The sequence below is a fragment of the Dama dama genome, chromosome 19, assembly GCF_033118175.1.
Source record: "Dama dama isolate Ldn47 chromosome 19, ASM3311817v1, whole genome shotgun sequence".
In the NCBI taxonomy this organism is placed as follows: Eukaryota; Metazoa; Chordata; class Mammalia; order Artiodactyla; family Cervidae; genus Dama; species Dama dama.
In genome coordinates, this window is record NC_083699.1 from 24,790,052 (window position 1) to 24,804,173 (window position 14,122).

Sequence of the window (14,122 nt, forward strand, 5' to 3'; positions counted from 1 at the left end):
AAAGTCTGGCTGAACTAAAAGGAGTTTCTGGATAGTTATGCAGGACTAGGGGGGAACGGAGGATCCCACAGTTCCTGCGAATCGGAGCTTGTGCAGGCGGTTATACTCCGCAGATTACGGCAGTGGGCGGGCCCCAAATCCCCATGTGGTCCCGACATCATTGACATGGCGGAATCCCGTATCTAACCCTCCTGGTAGTTATTTGAGCGGCGGCGGCGGCCGGAGGAGGAGGAGATCGGCGGTGGGGACGGCGGCGGCGGCGGGAGTGGCGAAGGGGCGGCAGGGATTCTCGGGGCTGTCGGCTGGGGAGGCGTGGGAGACCCGGTGTGTGGCGCGCCCGGAGCCCCGCGTTTCAGCCCCAGGGAAGGTAAGGGATGCAGGAGCGGGAGTCTGGAGGGGACCGGGATCCCAAGTCTCTGCCGCCGCGCTCGGCGCACTGGAAAGCCCCGTCCGGACGCAGAGTCCGCCAAAGTGCGTGCCTGCCCCGGAGCGCTTCGGGAGCACTGGGCTTCCAGAGGAAAACTTGCCGCCAGAGTGCTGGGGCGCCCTGCGCTGGTCTGGGCACCCCGGGAACAGGGGGCCCGGGGTGGGGGGTGCCGGCCTCCGCTTTGGGGCCGCGTCTTACTGGGCTCAGGGCCCCCGCTCATCCACGCAGCTGGCCAAGGTTTGGAGGAGGGAAAGAAACGGGTAGATTCTTTCTTGATGGAAAAAAAAAAAAAAAAAAAAAAATCTGGGCAGTGGTTCCCGGGCTCTCCCTCCCCCCTCGTCCTCCCCAGCCTTCCCAGCAGATTTTGTCCGAGGAATCCGCTCCCCCTCCCGGAATCTCCGCGGCAGGAACGCTGCCCAGGAGGGGGAGGGCGGGCGGAGAGGCCGAGGAATCTTCGACGTGTCACTTTCTGAGTCTGTAGATTTCCATATGGTGGAGGGAGGAGGGCGGGTGTGCGAAGTGGGGCTGGAAGTCGGGGCCGCCTCTCCTCGCCTGGCGGGGGCGGGCCGGGACCTCCGACCCGGGGATGCTCGCGGGGAGGGTCCCGAGCCCGAGCCGGCCCCCCGCCCAGGCCAGGCCTCTCAGGGACACTCCCCGCCTCGCCGCTGGCCACCTCAGTGCGCGCCACGTCCTCCCTCCCCGTCCTGCCCCCCGGGCTCCCCCCGGGCTGGGGGCGGTAACCGGCGGCAGCGGCCGGACTCGGCGAGCCTGGCGGCTGGAAGCTCGGGCGGGGGAGCGGGGCGCGGCGGGAAGGAGCGGGCGACCCGGTGTGTGGGCCAGCGTAGCTCCGGTCAGTCGGTCACCCCGAGGGGCTCCCGGGCCGGGGTGGGGCGGGCGGGCGGGCGGAATCCGCGCCCCGAGGCGGCCGGGAGGGGCCGCGCGGACCGTCTGGTGCCCGCGGTTGGGCGGGGGCCGGCCGGCGTGGGAAGGGCTTGTCACTCCCGGCGGAAAGTGGGCCCTCGGGCTGTGCCCGCGAACTTTCCCAAAGGTCCGGTCCCTGCGCCCCGAAGGAGCCCGAGCACCCGGGCCTGATGCCCCCGGAGACGGGGCAGGGCCGCCCGGCGGCGCCGTTGGCGGGGAGGCTTCCAGGAGTGCGCGGTTGGAGTTGGAGCTTTTCGAATCTCAACTCCCACCCTTCTATCTTAGACTAAGGGAAGCGATGGCATTTTATTTAGACTACCGTTTGCGGACTTCCTTAAAAGTTAAAACTTTTAATTTTTTTCTCATCAGTTCAGCACGTTCTTGAAACAAGATTTGGAATTTGGCCGCAGTGGGCCGACGCCGGGGCCGCAGATTCATACTTTGATCTCTCCATCCTTGTTGGTTTCTAGTCTCCCTCCCTATCTTCTACCCAAGCTTAATCATGTTTTGGAACGGGCGAGGTCTTTTGTTGGGTGGGCACCCCCCTTTATTGCTTGTCTGTTTATTTTTTGATGTGCAGTTAATTTGATTTGAATTTCCTCCAGTTTCCAGGCTCTCGTAGGGAAAGCTAAGGAAGAGGGAATACGCCACCTTTTTTTTTTCTTCTTCTTTTTTTTTAATGTGGAGAGGTGGGGCATTGGGAAAGGGGAGGCACGGTGGTTGTGGGCAAAGAGTCAGAGGGAGCAGACAGACCCGGAAGAAAAGGAATCTGCTCTGGAATAACACTTTTTTTTTTTTTTTTTTTTTTTTGAGGCTTCTGGCCTCTGGCAAAAATGCTCTGTTCTGATTTCTACTGCCTGAGCTGCTCTTTACTCTCAAGTTAGAGCTGTGACTCTGGGCCTGGGACTACGCCCGGGGGAAGAGCCCTGCAGCCACGCCAAGAGCAGCCTGTGGCCCTGGTTTTGTGCCTTGTATGGGGGCCCGTGGTTCCCCTTGGTTGGAAGCGGCCTCTGTGGAACCTGCGTTTTGTAAATTTCCTGGCTCCCGGGGAGCAGCTGTTAATGACGGTAAAGTCTTTGGTCTTGCTTTCTGATCCTGCAAAGGGACCTCACCTGTAAGGATATAATTCTCACTTTGTTTAGACATGAGAGGGTCATGCACAAGCTGGCCAAGAATGAGGCATACTTGGTAGAAAGAAAAAGTCACTAAAAAATGGTACTTAAACTCGTAGGTGCTTTTAAAGTGTTTTGGTTTATATGCTCCTAAGAGAAAAGAATTCTACATAAAGATAGTGGTCATTTTAAAAGAGATCTTAAAACTGTAAGATATCATCATGGAATAGGAGGTTGTAGCTTCTAATTACAGTATGTACAATTTCAAAAAGATATTGCAGTAACCTTTTAAGACAGACTTTATAAATAGCTCATGTCAGACCATGGGCTGTATTGGAGAGTCAGTCTTCTGGGATTTCTGGAGGAATGGTTGGGATCAATTAGGAAGCTGGCTCTAGGAGCCTAGGTAGTAGTTTACTCAGTAGGAGTTTTGCCTAACATTTAAAGTGGCAACATTTGCTAGTGTCCTTAGAACTGAAAACCTGAAGAACCTCCCAACTTCAGTTTTAGGAAAATGAGGCCCAGTGAGGGGGAATGACTTGTTCCCTGTTTGTGATCTTAGATTAAAATGCAATACTAGATTGTATTAATAGTTACTCTTTTGGATATCTAATATGTACTAAGTACTGCATATAGTGTTTTTTTTTTTTTTTTAACATTATCTCATTAAAATTCTTTCAATTTAGGTGATGTTAAGGACATTTTATAGACAAAGCATTGAGGTTCATAGAAGTTTAGTAACTTGCACAAGATCATATAGAATTTTCTTTGGTGATGGAAATGGTTTTATATCTGTGCTGTCCAAGTATGGCAGTCACCAGGCACGTGTAACTGTTGCATCATTTAAAATGTGGCCTGTTGGGTAGAAGAACTACATTTTAAATTGTATTTATTTTTAGTTATTTTAAACTGCTACTTGTGGCTAGTGGTTAGGTACCCCGATTTTGGGGACTGTAAAGTAGAACTTTCTCTCAAATCTATTTCTGTTTAACTGGGTCCCATTCCTTTTTAAGATTGCCCGGTTCAGTTTTCTTTCTTCCATACCACCAGAAGATGCTTAGATTTAGTTCTTAAGTGGAATTCAAATACTAGATTACCTGTAGCTCAAAAACAAGCAAATAATTGTTTTAAAAATACTTGCCTGTCATAGTAAAAACTGATAGACAAAGATTTTAAATGACATTTTCTGTTTAATTGAAATAACTGCTTATAGGAATTGTTGGTTATTTTCAGTGTAATAAAGGAGTGTAAGTAGGGGAAGGTATGAAAAAATCACTAATAAGAAGTTGAAAAAACTACCCCCAATATCCATTTATCTGGTCATTGGGTGATTTTTTTCAAATGTGTTCATTCAGGTAAAATAACTAAACCAGCATTCACTTTTTCTCATCTAGCTGCACAATTAATCTGAAGAATTAAAATCATTGCTTTACTACCAAAGAAAGATTCTCTTGGTGGCATATGGTCAAATAGTTTTCTGATAAGTGGATTTAATTTAAATCTTTTGCATTTTAGAATTTATTTGGTAGAAGGAATTTCAACAACTTTCATATTTTATTAATATATGAAATAGTGAAAATTCCAACTCATGTTAAAATAAGCATTCATTTATCTGGATTTCATCCATAAATATCCAATAACCCAATACCCTTTTCTTTTTTTTTTTTGCATACTGCTTTCAGGAAAAGACAGATGACAAAATAATCTTTTATTAGAGTTTTAAAAACAGTAACTGCCAGATTTGTTATAAATATATCTGAAGCTGCTCTTTCATAGTTATTGTACTGCTCAGGGATAATTGCAGTTCATAATCCTGACCCTAGAGGATTAATGTGATTCTGAAAGACTTACACTAGTAAGTCAGCTTTAAATTGTTCTATATTATTTTAGTGTTGTGTGAATTGCGTGGCCTCCAGCTCTGAAAATTGTAAATTCAACTAAAGGTGAGGCATCAGTTAATTAGACCATTCAGATAGCTGAAAAACCTTTTTATACCCTTTCCTGACTATTGGGATCATAGTTATGGTCAAAGAACCAACATAAGAACCATGTTATAAATAGGATTATAGTGTTCTTGTGAGTGTGACAAATACTGGAAACATGATTTAACTCAGGATGCATAGTTCCATTTTTTGGACATCAAGGTGTTTAATACAAATGAGACATAATTTAAAAGATTGAAATGATAGGCAAAGATTAGAAATCTTATGGGCCTCCCAAATCTCATATCCCCTAGTGAGGGCCACATCTGAGTATCAGTTTGAACTCAGAATAATCTGTCAGGGACTTAATTTACTTCTTAGCTGTGTGTCCTTGATAGATTTCTGAAACTCTCTTAGTCTGTTTCTTCATTTTAGTATAAGGAGAAAACATCTTACCTGTACCATTTTTCAAGTGGTTGTCACAAGGGGTTAATATGAGTCAGTGTATTGAAAAATGTTTAGCAAAGCCTTGCACAAACTCCATAGTTTATTACATTGCAAAATTTAAAAACTGAGCTGTTCTTAGGGAATTAGTTTGCATGTTTTCGGAGACCTCCAAATCGTGTTTGGACACTTTGAAAAATGACTCATTTTTTTCTTTGCGATGAATGAATAAAGTTTCAGTCTTTAGATTGCAATTTTATTTTCTCCATATTCCTAATGCCATAGTTGATTTGTGACCTCTCAACAGTTGTATTTCCTTACATATGGTCCATAGCTGGTTAGCATTGCTGAAGTGGACAAGACAGTCGGCTTGATTCAGAGTCATTCTTGAGGTGGAGGGGAAAAAACGACAGTCTTCTAGAGGAATTTCCAAAATTGAATGATAGAGGAATGGGCTTCAGTCCCTGTATGGTATCTTAGTAAGCCTGTTATTTGAGCTTTCAGTAATTACAGCTGCGTGCCGAGTGTGTACTTGGTCTCTTCTGACTCTTTGTGACCCCATGGACTGTAGCTAGCCAGACTCCTCTGTCCATGGGATTCTCCAGACAAGAATACTGGAGTGGGTTGCCATTTCCTCCTCCAGGGGATCTTCTCGACCCAGGGATGGAATCCTGCAATGCAGGCAGATGCTTTACCACTAGCGCCACCTGGGAGGCCCCAAACAAAACAGGTTCTGGGTGGGGTGAAGTTGGGGGAACAGGATGGAGAATACTGGAGTGGGTTGCCATTCCCTTCTCCAGGGGATTTTCCCGACTCAGGGATCGAACCTGGGTCTCTTGCATTGCCGGCAGATTCCTTACCATTTGAGCTACCAGGGAAGCCCAATTATAGCTGAGAATGGGGGGAAAATAATTTTCTGTATAGGGAAATATTTGCAACCTACTGTGTTTTCACTTTGGAAATCACAATGCCTTTTCTTCACTTTAACGAGGTTAATACATTCAATGAGAGTTTTTATGGTAAGACATTCAGTTCAGTTCAGTCACTCAGTTGTGTCCGACTCTTTGTAACCCCATGGACTACAGCACACCAGGCTTCCCTGTCCATCACTAACTCCTGGAGCTTACTCAAACTCATGTCCATCGAGTTGGTGATGCCATCCAACCATCTCATCCTCTGTCATCCCCTTCTCCTCCCACCTTCAATCTTTCCCAGCATCAGGGTCTTTTCCAATGAGTCAGTTCTTCGCATCAGGTGGCCTAAGTATTGGAGTTTCAGCTTCAGCATCAGTCCTTCCAATGAGTATTCAGGACTGATTTCCTTTACGATGTACTGGTTTGATCTCCTTGCCGTCCAAGGGACTCTCAAGAGTCTTCTCCAACACCACAGTTCAAAAGCATCAATTCTTCGACTCTCAGCTTTCTTTATAGTCCAACTCTCACATCCATACATGACTACTGGAAAAACCATAGCTTTGACTATATGGACCTTTGTTGACAAAATAATGTCTCTACTTTTTAATATGCTATCTAGGTTGGTCATAGCTTTTCTTCCAAGGAGCAAGAGTCTTTTAATTTCATGGCTGCAATCACCATCTGCAGTGATTTTGGACCCCAAAGAAATAAAGTTTTCTACTGTTTCCATTGTTTTTCCATCTATTTGCCATGAAGTGATGGGATCGGATGCCATGATCTTAGTTTCCTGAATGTTGAGCTTTAAGCCAGCTTTTTCACTCTCCTCTTTTCCTTTCATCAAGAGGCTCTTTAGTTCTTCTTCACTTTCTACCATAAGGGTGATATCATCTGCTTATCTGAGGTTATTGATATTTCTCCCAGCAATCTTGATTCCAGCTTGTGTTTCATCCAGCCTGACATTTTGCATGATGTACTCTGCATATAAGTTAAATAAGTAGGATGACAGTATACAGCCTTCACGTACTCCTTTCCCAATTTGGAACCAGTCTTTTTTCATATCCAGTTCTAACTGTTGCTTCTTGACCTGCATACAGATTTCTCAGGAGGCAGGTCAGGTGGTCTGATATTTCCATCTCTTAAGGAATTTCCCTCAGTTTATTGTGATCCACACAGTCAAAGGCTTTGGCATAGTCAATAAAGCAGAAATACTCTCTTGCTTTTTTTGATGTTCCAACAGATGTTGGCAATTTGATCTCTGGTTCCTCTGCCTTTTCTAAATCCAGCTTAAACATCTGAAAGTTTATGGTTCATGTACTATTGAAGCCTGGCTTGGAGAATTTTGAGCATTACTTTGCTAGCATGTGAGATGAGTGCAATTATGCAGTAGTTTGAACATTCTTTGGGCTTGGAATGAAAACTGACCTTTTCCAGCCCTGTGGCCACTGCTGAGTTTTCCAAATTTGCTGGCATACTGAGTACAGCACTTTCACAGCATCATCTTTCAGGATTTGAAACAGCTCAACTGTGAGCCTGTTATTTTCAAGTAAACATTAATTCTCATCCTTGGCATCTGCTGGGAATGCACTTGGATAGTTGAAAGTGGAAGTTGCTCAGTCGTGTCTGACTCTTTGTGACCCCATGGACTATACAGTCCATGGAATTCTCCAGGCCAGAATACTGGAGTGGGTAGCCTTTCCCTTCTCCAGAGGATCTTCCCAACCCAGGGATTGAACCCAGGTCTCCTGCATTGCAGGTAGATTCTTTACCACCTGAGACACCAGGTAATCCCCTAGGTAGTTGAGGAAAAGCTTTATTCTTTAGTTGACACTGAATGCCTTTGAATATAGGAAAATATTTATCAGCACATTTTTTTTTTTTGCCTTAAAATACACAATACAGTATATACTGTATATACTGTGTTTTTTAAAAGGCAGAGAAGGCTTCAGTCACTGTAGCTAGACAGAGGCAGTTTTCTGTGGAAGCCATGTGCAGGCTCACTTGGGAGGATGACTTGATGGTTGGTATTTGAGCTTCCTTAGTGGCTCAGTGGCATAGAATCTGCCTGCTAATGCTGGAGACGTGGGTTTGATCCCTGGGTTGCAAAGATCCCCTGGAGAAGGAAATGGTAACCTGCTTAAATATTCTTGCCTGGGAAATCCCATGGACAGAGGAGCCGGGAGGGCTATAGTTCACGGGGTTGTAAAGAGTTGGACACAGCTGAGCATGCACGTATTGAACTCTTTGCAAGGTACAGCCAATGAGAAGCAGGTCCCTAGTCACAAGCTTACCCAGAGGGGAGTTGTTTATGGTGTAGGTGTCGTGTCAAGGATCTGTCCTTGGAGACCAGAAGTACGTGGGGGTAGGGATTGGAACCGGCAGAGGAGAGGGGAAGTTGGGAGGTTTTTAAACCACCAAGAATAAATCCAGTAAGATAAGACTATAGTGATCATCTATTACAGGTGGGGAAGTTTCTTAATTTAAAAATGTATCAATCCTTGAATCTCTTTTCTTGGTCCCTAGTTGAGATGTAAAAACACCTGGATTGTAATTTCATTGGCTGATGAAAAGTCCTTGCTGGAACTCACTGTTCAGTCACTGGCTCCTATTATTTTTTGTTTCTGTAGTATTACTATTGCTTGTCAGTTTTCATATAATTGGAGGGAGAAGATTTTAATGGTGTTGAGCCAAAGCTAGCATAATTTGAGATTCTAGTAAGTATCTGTTTAAAATGTCCCTTATATTAAATGATTATATTTGAGTTTAAAATGTAATTATGTAGTTTTATTTCATTCACTTGTTTATTACAGAGGAGGCACTTATTGAGTCTAAACTAGGTGCTTAATGAAATATTCTATGCTGTTCTGACTTTTTTTTTTTTTTTTTTGGCAAATTCAAGTCATTTTTCTGTTTACTTACAGGGGTCTTTTGCTTATATTTTTGAGATGTTGTAGAGGGAGCTGTGTTTGCCACCAAACTGCTAGGGCAGGATGTAACAATTTAGTTCTTTGCTCCTATCTGAAATCTGAAAAATGTTAACAATTGGAGCACCTATAGGCTATGTTTAAAACTAAATTTATATAAGAATTAAAGGCTTTTGATTCAACCTTGTTTTAACTTTGGAAGATGAACTTTTTTTTATAAAGGCAACCAGTCAGAAAAATTTGTTTAAGTTGATATAATACAGACTCATAGTGTTCAATTATGAAAAGCTTTCTGTTAAAATAACTATCTGGAAAATTGTCTTCATACATGAGCAAACGTCGTATGTTTGAGAAATAATGGAAGATTCTAAAATCCCAGGAAATAACACAAGTTAATTTATTCTTAAGGGGTTCAGTCAGTTTCTCCACAGCTGGTGGGAGAGGGTCTCTGTTAAAAATAACTTCATTGTTCTGGTTGTAACTAATTAGGAATTTGCAATTATCCAGGCAAGTCTAAGATAAAGTTTGGCTTACTACTCTATATGAGAAGGTTTTACTGTAACAAGTTTAAATAGATCATAAGGGGAATATTTACTTAATTGGGAGAACAAACCACTTTAAGCACCTTGGAAAAATCAATTTACTTAAAAGCAATGTAAAACTGCAGTATAGGTTGAAAATAGTTTGACTACTGGGCTTTTTCATAGAGGTGTGGGACTTCCATGAAATAAATGGCAGTTTATTCAGTACTGTCACATAAACTAGGAATAGTTAGAAGTATAATTTTATATACAAAATAAGTCAAAACAGTAAACAAATGTCCACCTCCCCATATCTCATCCACTTCCACCAATAGAGTCCCAAATATGCCTGTTGATTTGCTTTGAATGTTTTCTATTGATATTTGTTTTGCTACTTGTTGTCTCCTCCTGTAAGCACTTGATGGCAGGTTGGTTAGAGCAGGTGTTAAAGGCTTAAAAACATCATTATTGCTTTTAACTGCCCATGTCTTCCTCCATATGAGATTGGGCAAAGTTGTGGAAAGCCTGCCAGTGGTATTTAGGTAAGTTTATTATAAATCTTTCTCTTCTACTTTTACTAAAGCAAGGCCTTCCGGGACAGCTTAGTTCCAGGTATTATGTGAACTGACCCCCAAGAAAAGTAAATTTCTTTTTAAAATATTTCAAAATATTTACATCAACTTATTCAGACATGAGGTTTTCAAATATTTGACTTTTTAGAGTTCAGACTGACCGGTTTTTATGGTACAGGTTGTAAATGTAGGATCCTCAATATGCTTTTAGGGTATTATGCTCTTTTTTATCTTATATGGAAAGAAAAAATTAAAAACACATTTTGTATTTTCTATTATTTAAATCACATAAGAGGAAAATGTTAAAAGTCATTAGATACTACTGTTCCTGATTTTTCTGTTTTTCTTGTATCAGGAAAAAAAAATTCCAATTTAGGGTAATAAAGGTAAATGTTAATCTGAATTAGTGAATCAGAGAATACTTGAATATGTTGAATTGGAGCACTAGTGTATTGCTGTTGGGAATGTACAAAGGTATAGCTGCTGTGGAAAATAGTTTTGTGGTTTCTTAAAAAGTTAAATATAGAATCACCTAGCAATTCCATATCTGAGTATGTACCCCAAATAATTGAAATCAGGGACTCATGTAGATACTTCAATACCAGTGTTTATAGTGGTATTATTTAGAATATCTAAAAGGTGAAAAAAAGCCAGATGTCCATTCACAGATGAATGGATAAGCATAATGTGGTCTCTACATACAGTGGAATACTATTCAACCATAAAAAAGAATGAAATTCCAATACATGCTACAACGGAGTTGAACCTTGGAAACATTATGCTGAATGAAATAAGCCAGACACAAAAGGGCAAATACTGCATGTTTCCTACTCATGTGAGGTCCCTGAAATAGGCAAATTCATAGAGAAGAAAAGGAGAATAGACATTTCCAGGAGCTGGGGGAAGAGGAATAGGTGTTATACTTTGATAGGTCCTGAGCTTCTGCTTAGGATAATGAAAAGTTCTGGAAATGAATAGTGGTGATGGTTGCTCAATATTGTTAATGTACTTCATGTACCTGAACCTTCATGTACCCTGACCCATGTGATTAAAAATGGTTAAAATGGCAAATGGTATGTATGTTTTATCACAATAAAAAACTGAAAAAAATTTGGCGATTTCTTCCGTGTGATTTCAGCTTGCCTCTGTTTGCGCCCCCTTGGTCTGCCCCGTGCAGGGCATGTAGGTGTCCCCCTCCCTCCCCGCTGCCTCGTGCAGTGTGAAGGATGATTTCCCCTAGGCCATTTTTGGAGGTCAGCGTTTCCTTATTTTATTAACTGACTTGAATTTAAGAGGAGACTATTTAAAAGTAGGAGATCCCTGGAGAGAGAGAGAGAGAAAAAAAGGTATTTTTAACATTTAGATGATCAAGGTAGTTTATTAATATCCACAGACTATGTAGGCACACAAAGGTGGTCTATCGCGAATTTCACTGTGAGTCGTCCAGAGAGTAGGGTGTACAATTAGACCTGTCATATTTTCTAACCTTTAAACATTTTTTTAAAAATTTCAATTGTGTCATCTTCCATACTCTAGGGAAAACTTTGATTTCCACTTAGAGAAAGGGTCTAAGTCATCTCAGGACTAGTATTGGAAAAGCATTTAAGGAAAAGCATTCTTCAGTTTGTTAGACTAAAACTTACTGAGAGAGATAGAGTGAGAGAAAGCAAGTATGTAGTATTTTATTCATCTGAACTTATCTCTAGCACCTGTTAATTTCATAGTGGTGACTGTTCTCTGAGTGTTGGTTTTTTCTTTTGCTTCTGAGATACAGATGTTGAGTTTAGGTAGATCACGTATAAAATGATGGTGCAGGGTTTTTGTTAAGTGATTGGATATAAAGCTTAAACATCCGGCATCAAGTGCATGTTATAAATACTGAAAATATCAGATAAAAATCCAGATGGAAAGACTTTGCTCCAAAGTCATGATTTCAGGTGATTTATCATTTTCTTTAATTTCTTCTGGCACTATTTCTATACTTTTCAGAACACTTGTCCTTTTCAGTGTTGTCTGATTGTCTCCTTACTTGAGTGTAGGAATGATTACTTATTTAACCTTAATGTCTTTGGGAAGTGCATAGTAAGTGCTCATTGGATGGATGGTTGGATGAATTCCTAGGCTAAATATGCCATTTAAACTTAGTACCTCTTCTCAAACACTCAGGTCATTACTTCTCTGCTGAAGTCGATGTTTTTGAAGCATGGGCCATATTATAGGCATTGTGTTTCCATGGTTTTCCTGAAAATTTTTTTTCTCATGGTAGGGATCTAATAAAATATTAAATTGAAGGCATGAGTCACTTTCAGTGCAAACCTAGCCTTTCTTCTATTGCTATTTTAAAGAAACAAAGTTCTCCAGAGAGTACATGAATTTTCCCCCCCATGTCTGTATCATATTGCTGATTGATTTTGAAAATACAAATAGAATGAACAGCTTATATTTCTATTCCCTAAAAATGTGACCCTCGATTATGTATGTTTTGCTTGTCTATTGGAGTCAGTTTGGGAATTATAAATTAAGAAAATTATTTTTGGAAAAAGGTGACATTTCAGAGATTTATGGTAGTTTAAAAATGATCTTCTTATAGGGAAACTCTAGAAGGGAGACATTAAGGGGGCAGGGAAGAAAACCCAACATGTGTCTTGCTAAGTGCTTGGGGGTCCAGCAGAGAGAGTTGATTCTGTTAGACTGGAGGCCAGAGTATTTAGTGCTAAACTAAGCCATGGAGAAAAGGCAAGAGAGTGTATCATGGAAAGCTGAGGTGAATGCCCTCAGCCGCTAGGAGGGAGAGGTAAGCACTCCTGAGAAGAGAAGAATCTCTCGGAGCATTCTAGGGCTGGTGTGTGGGGCGGAAGGTGCACGTGTACCCTCACTCATTAAATCTGGGGTGGGATCCGAAATCTTCATCAGGTGTTTCAGGTGAATTCTGTGATCAGACAACTTTGGGAAACCCAGACGTGGGAACTCGGCCCTATTGGTAATCTATCCTTTTCAAGTTTTTTACCTGTTGCCTGGAAAGAAGTGAGGTGGGAGGAGTACTTAGGACACCAGAGGACTCTAGTTAGGACCCAGGGCAGAATTGAAGGGTTCCTTGGAAGGGTTTAACATCATGTTCTTCGGGATAAAATAGTAACCACCCTTAGCGGTTTAATATAGAAACGAGGACACTTGTCATTTGTGCGCTAAATCCAAACATTTGGACTGCAAGCCAGATGTAAAATAGTGACCAGCAGTTGTTGAGCACATGCCACGTGTCAGGGACTTGCATGTATGTAAAACTATGAAAGATAGATAAGATTTCTATTTTTCTATGTTTTCACTATCTACAGCAGAAGCCCGATCATACCTGGTGTGCTGTAAATGTATGTCAGTGAACTAAGGTTAGAGGATATGCTCAAAAAGGTTAAAAAGATCACCTGGACTGACTCCAGAACTTTTTTTCAACTATATCACACTGCTGCTTTAATAGTTCACATTAAATGTCTTCTTTGTATCTCCAGACTTGGAACAGGGTCTGTTTGTGTTCCCAGGTAGCTGAATGCTAAGGCTAAGTACTAGTTGAATGCCTTCCATGTGTTCAACCTGTCTATGGTCCAGAAACCTAAAATTTACTTTTGAAACAATCATAATATTCTGGACACCTCCCAAGAGGGAGATTTTCCTAGGTTGTTTTCTGTAATAGCAACTGAACCTTGGAATGAGAGAAACCAGAGAATAAAACTGTACTTCATAGAAAGTAATATATGAGAAACTCAATATAGTGAATGGGAATAATCCAGGGCAGTTGATTAAGAAATGGTACTGAAGTTTTAGCTGACTCAGACATGTGATAAATGCTGAGAGTCCTTTTCACCCAGTGGCAACACCGCTTTGTTCACCTTGCATTCTCTCTCCCCGGTGCCTTTCATTTAAGTTAATTTATATAGTGTAAGATCCTGTACTTAGAAGCTGCACCTGGAAAAGCAAGGCCTCGCATTCCTACTACTAACCCTTTCTGCCCTTTTAAGACTAATAGTTTGTGGTGTTTGGGTTGCACTGAAGGCAGCCACAGGGGTGAGATGGCCCAGAACTGACTAGAACGTGTCTGGTCTCTGCAAACGCCAAGAGCAGCTCCCGTGGTGCATAAAAGGTGACCTCAGGATTCAGAGAGGCCCTCTGCTTTCCCAGACGGCCCAGGCTAAACCTGGGGAGCTGGCAGCCTTAAATGCTTCCTTTGTTAGAAATTATTGCGCTCCTTACTCCATCTTTAGAAAGTGAATTCACCCAAGGTGAGTTAAGGACAAGGCTTTGAAGTGGGACCTGACTTGCGTTCTCTCGCTGTGTTTGTGTGTGGGGCGGTGTGGATGAGGAGTAATGGAGATGCAG

At 42.2% G+C, this 14,122-nt stretch overlaps 1 protein-coding gene across 3 annotated transcripts in view; it reads left to right on the forward strand.

Annotated features, from left to right (window-relative positions):
* Positions 1 to 216: 216 nt before the first annotated feature.
* Positions 217 to 14,122, forward strand: part of FNDC3B (fibronectin type III domain containing 3B) — a 354,322-nt gene continuing 340,416 nt past the window's right edge. The window contains exon 1 of one of the 3 annotated variants that reach the window (XM_061168343.1): positions 217 to 367. The gene's annotated coding sequence lies outside the window, so the exon portion shown is untranslated. Of the gene's footprint in view, positions 368 to 1,174; positions 1,278 to 2,175; positions 2,416 to 14,122 lie in introns of those variants that run through there. The other 2 variants (XM_061168345.1, XM_061168344.1) reach the window with 2 other exon arrangements.